General features: G+C 40.5%; 1 protein-coding gene across 2 annotated transcripts in view; it reads left to right on the forward strand.

The window, feature by feature from the left end:
- Nucleotides 1-4,510: 4,510 nt before the first annotated feature.
- Nucleotides 4,511-7,823, forward strand: part of Arih2 (ariadne RBR E3 ubiquitin protein ligase 2) — a 58,732-nt gene continuing 55,419 nt past the window's right edge. The window contains exon 1 of one of the 2 annotated variants that reach the window (XM_010615620.3): nucleotides 4,511-4,574. The gene's annotated coding sequence lies outside the window, so the exon portion shown is untranslated. Of the gene's footprint in view, nucleotides 4,575-7,223; nucleotides 7,262-7,823 lie in introns of those variants that run through there. The other variant, XM_010615622.3, reaches the window with a different exon arrangement.

Raw genomic sequence — 7,823 nt, forward strand, 5'->3', positions numbered from 1 at the left:
GGCGCGAGTCCTTTGGGGGTTCCCAGTGCCGTCGCGTCGAGGAGGACGTCCGGGGCTCCGGAGCCACTGGAGGCCCAGCTGCGCCCCGCCTCGCCAAACGCAGTCCGAGCCCGCTCTTAAGTCCTCTGTGCCTTTGCTACACGTGGCCATGAACGTGTGCGAGTGAGAAAGTAAATTGTAAATTTCACTTAATTTTTAAGTGAAATTAAATTTAAATAACGGTATAGCTAGTGGCAACCGTAGCTACTGATAAAAAGCGTAGAGTTTATTTTATTTCATTTTATTTTTGGTACCGGGAAAGTGGAGAGTTTAGAAACTTAAGTCGTTGAATCATATTTTTGTAGCACATAGTTTTCTCAAGTGATATTAGTGATTGACTGATTGACCATTCATTGCTAAATATGGTGTCTAGAGTGGATGGACATCCATGAGACTTGCCAAACTTCTCTTGTTCTCATCAACAGTGCGTTTACTGGGGATTGAACCAGGGCTTTCAAACTGAGCTACATCTACAGCCCTGTTTGTATGTTTGTTTTGTTTTGTTTTGTTTTTGAGGCAGGGGGTGGTGCTATGTAGTTCAGGTTGGCCTTGAACTTACTATATAAACAAGGATGACCTCAAACTCTGATCCTTGTGCTTCAGCCGCTCGAGTTTTGGGATTACCCGTGTGCTCCGCCATGTCCAGCTCAGCCCTTTTTATTTTTGAGACTGATGTTTCACAGAATCGCTCAGTTGCACATGCTGGGCTCAAACTTGCCATACTCCTGCCTCAGTCTCCCGGAGCACTGAGATTATAGGCATGCATCCTGTCAACTTTTATCTGGTTTTGTTGTTGTTCTTGTATTTGTTTTGGTACCCGGCATCGAACTCGGGACCTTGCACTTAGATTTGCAAGGTGGGTGGTGGAACCACTGAGCTAAATCCTCAGCCCCTGTGTCTTGTCAATTTTAAACTGAGAAACCTTCCTTTTGGACCCTTATGTATGTGTCTATGTATGTACGTACGTGCGGTACTGGGTATCAAACTCCGGTCCTTGACTTTCTAGGAAGGCTACAGCACCACTGAGCTAGATCGCAGCCGTTTTTCTTCTGTTATTGACCAGACCTAGTGAGAGCAGGTCTTTTGAGCACGTGACTTTGGCATTTGGGTGTTTTTTTTTTTTAAACTTGGTCTCACCAAGTAGTTTAGGCTGGCCTTGAACTCACTATGTAGCCCAGGCTGGCCTCTAACTCCCATTGATCCTCCTGCCTCAGCCTCCTAAGTGCTGGGATTACAGGCTTGCACCACCACACCCACTGGAAAAATAATTTTATATACTATTTCTAAGATGTAGGCATATTTAACATGTCAGGAAGTCAAAGCACTGACATTCATTCTCTTATTAAGAAAATAACATTGGTCCCTTTGAGCAAGGTCAACCTTGCTCAAGAGTATTTTTAGTTAACTTTGAAAAGATTAAAAATTAAGTGTTTATTCAAATCTGGACCTAGAACACCCAAGAAATACAAAATGGAGTTCTCCTTATGGGAGATTTGACACCCATTCCCCCTCCTTTTTTTTTTTTTTTTTGAGACAGGGCCTCACTATGTAGTTCAAGCTGGTCTTGAACTTACTATGTAGCTGAGGCAGGCTTCAAATTGGCAGAGATCCTTCTGACTCAGCCTTCTGAGTGCTGGGATAAAAGGTGTGTGCCACCTTGTCTGGCACCTCTCAGCTTCTTGAATATTTAGTTGGTAAGAAGCATGTTCCACAATCTCTAAGCCTAGATCCTGAGGAGATATCGAAGAATTTCAAAGGCATCCTCTTTCATTAGTGTGATTCTACAAGGTAGCTTTCTGTCAGGTTCATGACTGAATGATGGTTACATAGGAATCACTGTAGAGTGTGGGTCTGATAGAAAAATGATGCTGGGTTTCACATCTGCTAATTGAATGATTCTGGGCAAGCTACTTAACCTTTATAACCTAGATGTGATATGATCAAAATGTACAGTGGAGAGCTGGGGATTTAGCTCTGTGGGGCTGCCGCCTGCTTCGCAAATGCAGGGTTCTGAGTTCGATCCTCAGTACCAAAAAAAAAAAAAAAAAAGACAGTGGAGTGGGCTGTTTAAGGATAAATATAGATCAACAGAACAAAACAGATTAGAAGTAAACTCATATATTTATGGTCAGTTTTCAACAACGATACCAATATAATTTACTGAGGAAAGGAAAGCCAACAAATGTTTCTGAATGACTATACAAAAGACAGAATGGATCGCCAGGCGTGGTGGCACATACCTGTAATCCCAGCACTTGAGAGGCTGAGTCAGGAGGATTGCTGTGATTTGGAGACCAGCTTGGGCTACATAGTTCCGGGTCAGTCTCAACTACATAGTGAGACCCTGTCTCAAACAAACAAACAAAAAAACAGGCAAAACATCTTCACACAAATACTCAAATCACATATATTAATGTGAAATCTAAGCTATAAAACTTTGAGAGAAAAAACAAAGAAAATCTTTGCATCCTTACTTTAAGCAAACATTTCCTAGCTATAACACAGAAAAAGGAAATAAAGTATTAGATTTCATCAAAATTAAACTTTTACTGGCCAGGAATTTAGCTCAGTAGTTCCGCCTCTTGCCTCGAAAGCCCAAGGTCCCGAGTTTGATCCCTGGTATGAAAAAAAAATTAAACTTTTAAATTTTTTTATTATTATTTGGCGGGGGTTGAGGCAGAGCCTCACTATGTTGTTGAGACTGATCTCGAACTCACTGTGCAACGCAGGCTGGTCTTTTTCTTTTTCTTTTTCTTTTTTTTTTTTTTTTTTTTTTTTTTTTTTTTTTGATACAGGGTCTCACTACGTAGTTGAGACTGACCTGGAACTCACTGTAGCCTAGGCTGGTCTCGAACTCACAGCATTCCTCCTGCCTCTTCCTCCCGAGGGCTGGGATTACAGGCAAGCACCACCATGCCCAATTAAACTTTTTTATTTATTTTTATTTTTTTGGTACCAGGGATTGAACTCGGGTCTTTGCTCTTGCAAGGCAGGCCACCAAACTGCTGAGCTAAATCCCCAGCCCTCAATTAAACTTTTAATCTGTAAGAGACATTAAAAAATGGAGGTGAGCCAGGTGTGGTAGTACACATCTGTAATGAGGCTGAGGCAGAAGGATTGAGTTCAAGACTAGCATGAATGACGTAGAGAGATCTTGACTTAAAAAAAAAAGAGAAAGTGTCCTAGGGATTTAGCTCCATGGTGCTGCCACCTGCCATGTAAGCGCAAGGTCCTGAGTTTGATCTCTGGTACCAAAAAAAGAAAAGAAAAAAGGAAGTGAGATGGGTATTCCTATTTGGTACATTTGTATTTGAAAATAATTTTTATGAATAAAGTGAGTTCTAAAGTATTACCGGTATTTCTAGGTTTTTTTTTGTTAGATTACCATAATAAAAGTACAAATTGCTTTGTCAATTTCTGTAAGTCAGAATTGAAGTTGTAGGGCCGGGGATGTAGCTCAGTGGCACCACATCTGCCTGGCAAGTGCAATGTCCTGGATTTGATCCCCATACCACCCCCCAAAAAAAGAAGAAAAACAATTGAAGTTGTAAGCCCAGCATTTTAGGAAGCTGAGGCAAGAGGATTACTTACTGTGAGTTGGAGCCAGTCTGGGTTACCTGCTAAGTTCAAGGCCAGTTTGAACTACAGAAGGAGACTTTGTCTCCAAAAAAAAAGTCAACAACTGAAAATAGTAACTTTGGGAATGTGAAGGATAGGAGTAAGAAGGAAGGCTTTCAGATTAGAGGGAAGGCTTGGGCATCCATTTTTTTTTCTTTTTACTTTTCTGAAACAAGATCTCACTATGTAATTTAGGCTGGCCTTGAACCCACTATGTAGCCCAGGCTGGAGTCCATCCTTGTATCTCAGCTTTCCATGTACTGGGATCACAGGTGAGTACCACCACACCCAACATAGGTCATCGATTTCTATCACTGGTACCCCAGGTAAAATCATTGTTATCTGTTTACTTTGAATACTTTATTTAGAAGGCCATTTAACTTGAGAGTATATTGATGACCTGTGGATTTCAGTTGGGATTTTAAGAAAACAGTAGTTACTCTTGACTCCTTGTCACTTGACCTTTTATGTGTGTATATATGATATTGGGGCTGCCCTGGGGTACATAGTTCAAGGCCAGACTGAACTACATAGCGAGACACTGTATCAAGAAATTAAAAAATAAAAATTGTAGCAGCGAGGCATGGTGGTGCATGCCTATAATCCCAGTTACTTGGGATTCTGAGGCAGGATAATTATAAATTTGAGGCCAGCCTAGACAATTTTGTGAGACCCACAAGTCTCAAAAGTGTTGGGGGCCGGGCATGGTAGTACATGCCTGTAATCACAGCACTGAGGCTGAGGCAGGAGAATGTAGCTCTAGCCTCATATTAAGGCCCTGTGTTCAATCCTTAGTGCTGCCAAAAAAAAAAAGTTACCAGTTTTAAAAATGTAATTTTTCTCTTTATTTTAGATGGAAATTATATGACACAGAATATTTGGGTGATGTCTACCTGAAAGATCTTCAAAAATTACAGGTATTTTTAATTTAAAGGTTGACTTTTTTCTCTAAAGAAAAAGATTCCATTATTAAGTTCACTCGAAATTACGTGTTTCCACCATAGAAAATATGTTAAAAGTTAAGTTACATCAGCACTTGGGACAGGGTTGAGGCAGGCGGAGTTCAAGGATAAACTAGGATACATAGTGAGTTCATGGTCATCCTGAAGAGTTCTCTGTCTCAAAAACAAAAAACAGCCAGGCCTGGTAGTACACATCTGTATGTAATCCCACCACTGTGGGGGACTAAGGGAGGAGAATTACAAGTTTGAGTCTAACCTGGGCAAGTTAGTGATTCAGTTAGATCCTGTCTCAAATTAGGAAATAAAAAAAGGGGGTCTGAGAATATGGCTAAGTGCAGAGGCCCTGGGTTCAGTGCCCAGTACAAGGGGGAAAGAAAAGGAAAAAAAAAGTTAAATTGCAAACATCATTTTGCTGCCCTATAATTGATATGATTTTTTTAAAATTGAACCTTTATAGTTAACGTGTAAACCTACATCCAATTGTATCACCCCCCAACCTTCTGTCTTTATTTCTTTGCACTGCTGGAGATCAGAACCAAGGCCTCACACATATGAGGCTAGTCCCTACCCCTGAACTGCATCCCTAGCACAATTCACTAGTATTTTATAAGAAAATGATTCTACAATCCCTTAGAGTGGTTATACCATCATTATACATTTTTCACATTCATTCTTTTTCTTTCTTTTTTAAATTTTTTTATTTTATTTTTTTTCTTGATACCGGGGATTAATCTTGGTGTACTTGCAAGGCAGGCGGTGACACCATTGAGCTAAACTCCAGGTCCCGACATTCATTTTCAATCTTTGGTTTAGATGATGATTAGGATTATGATTACAATTTTCACTTATTGTTGAAGATTAAACTCACGGCCTTTCACTGAGTTGCATTCCTAGCCCTTTTTTATTTTTATATAGTTTGTTTGTTTGTTTGTTTGCTTTTGGTGCTGGAGATCAAACTCAGGACCTTGGGCTTGTGAGCCAGGCAGCAGCTTTTTTATTTTGAGACAAGTTCTGGCTTCACTGGCCAACAATGTTGGCCTGTAACTTTCGATTACCTGCCTCAGCCTCCTGAGTAGCTAGAATTATAGGTGTATGCCATCAAGCACAGCATGGTTGATTTTATTTGTTTTATAAGAGATTATGAAGTGGACATGTTGGCACAGGTCTATCATGCCTCTAATCTCAGCACTTAGGAGGCTGAGGCAAGAAGATAGTTTCCAACTAGCTTCATGGTAGTTTTTTTGTTTTGGTTGGTTGTTTGTTTTGTTTTGTTTTGTTTTTGAGACAGGATCACACTATGTAGTTGAGACTGATCTGGAACTCACTATGTAGTCCAAACTGGTCTCAAACACAGTGATCCTTCTCCTGACTCAGCCTCCCAAGTGCTTGTTTGTTTGTTTTGTTTGTTTTATTTTGGTTGGATATGGTTTGGTTTTGGTTTTTGTTTTGTCTTTTACTTTTTATTTTATTGGTACCTTTTAGCTATGCACAATGATAACATTTATCATAGAGACTTTTTTTTCCCTTGGTACCAAGGATCAAACTCAGGACATTGTGCTTGCCAGGCAGGCATGGCACCACTGAGTTATATCCCCAGCTATCACAGAATTTGTACATGATATATCTTGGGGGGGGTTTTGGTTTGGTTTGGTTTTTTCCATTCCCTTCCCCTCCCTTCAACTCTGTCCTCTCCTTCCTTACAAAAGTTTTTTTTTGAGACAGAGTCTCATTATACAATCCAAGTTGGCCTTGAACTCTTGACAGTCCTCCTGCCTCAGCCTCCCAAGTGGTGGGATTAAAAGTGTGCTCCTCTAGGCCCAGCCTGTGTAGTGAATTTAAGGCCAGTTTGGACTACATTTCAGACAGTGAGGAAAAAAAAAAAAGTGAGAGAGCAATGTATGACAGACTTTACATCTACTTGTATATTTAATCTATATTTGTATGTGTAAATTGTTAACATACTATTAAATCCAAATGGAGTTTAAGGTCTTATTATATTTTACATTATTTTTTTAGGCAGGATCTTGATCTGTTATTCAGGCTGGCCGTAAACTCACTATGTACTGAGCTGGCCTGTCTTGTGGCAATTCTTCTTCCTCTTGACTCGTGCAATCCTCCTGAGTTCTGGGATCACAGTTGTGTGCCACCATGCCTGGTATATTTTTAGTTTTTGTTCTATCACTTCCCCTTCCCTTTCCTTGTAGATTTAAATCCTATTTTATATTTCTAGTAAATCATCACTTGGAATAGTGCTTGTGGGAGCTGGGCGTGGTGGTGCATGCCTGTAATCCCAGTCAGGTCTCAGGAGGCTGAGACAGGAAGATCGCCGCAAGATCAAGGACAGGCAGGGCTAAATAGTGAGTTTAGGGTCAACCCGAACTAGAAAGGAAGATCCTGCCTCAAAAGACCAAAAAAGAAAAATAATGCTTGTGGAAATAAGTTAATGAGTATTTGTCAAATCTTCTCTGGGATGAGGTTAAGATTTGTGATTGTGTGCTTGCTTTTTGTTGTTATTTGTGTTTTGAGACGGGGTCTTGCTGTGTACTGTAATTCAAACTGGCCTTGAACTTACTTTGTAGCCCAGGCTGGCCACAAACGTGGTATTTCTGCCTCAGCCTTTGGAATGTTGGCGTTACATACAGGTGTGTGTCACACTCACAGCTACATGTTTTCTTAAGTGGTATTCTCCATCCTGTTTGTTTGTTTGTTTTTAGGCAAGGTCTTACTATGTAGTCCAGGCTGGGCTAGAACTCAAGATGTTCTGCATCCTGCCACCACACTGACTTTACGGTTTTTATGTCATTTATGTGTAATCAAGTAACAGTTTGGCCAGTATGGTGGCCCACCTGTAATTCCAGCACTCTGGCAGCCTGAGGCAAGAGGATCTCAAGTTCAAGCCCAGCCTAGGAAAATTAGTAATTTAGTGAGATTCTGTCTCAAAATTAAAATAAAATAGGGCTGGAGATGTAGCTTAGTGTGAAGGCCCTGGGTTTAATCCTCAGTACTACCATCAAAAGAAAGAAACATTGTACTCTATAAATATTTTTAAAACTGAATGTAGTGGTATACACCTATAATCTCAGCACTTGGGAGACAGGTAGGAGGATGCTGGGAGTTTGAGGCTAGCCTGGGCTATATCATGAGCTCAAGGCCAGCCAGCCTGGACTATATATTAAGACCTTGTCTTTAAAAAAAAAAAAAAAA

The sequence above is a fragment of the Fukomys damarensis genome, unplaced genomic scaffold (genome assembly GCF_012274545.1).
Source record: "Fukomys damarensis isolate Sample0158 unplaced genomic scaffold, DMR_v1.0_HiC HiC_scaffold_37, whole genome shotgun sequence".
Classification (NCBI taxonomy): domain Eukaryota; kingdom Metazoa; phylum Chordata; class Mammalia; order Rodentia; family Bathyergidae; genus Fukomys; species Fukomys damarensis.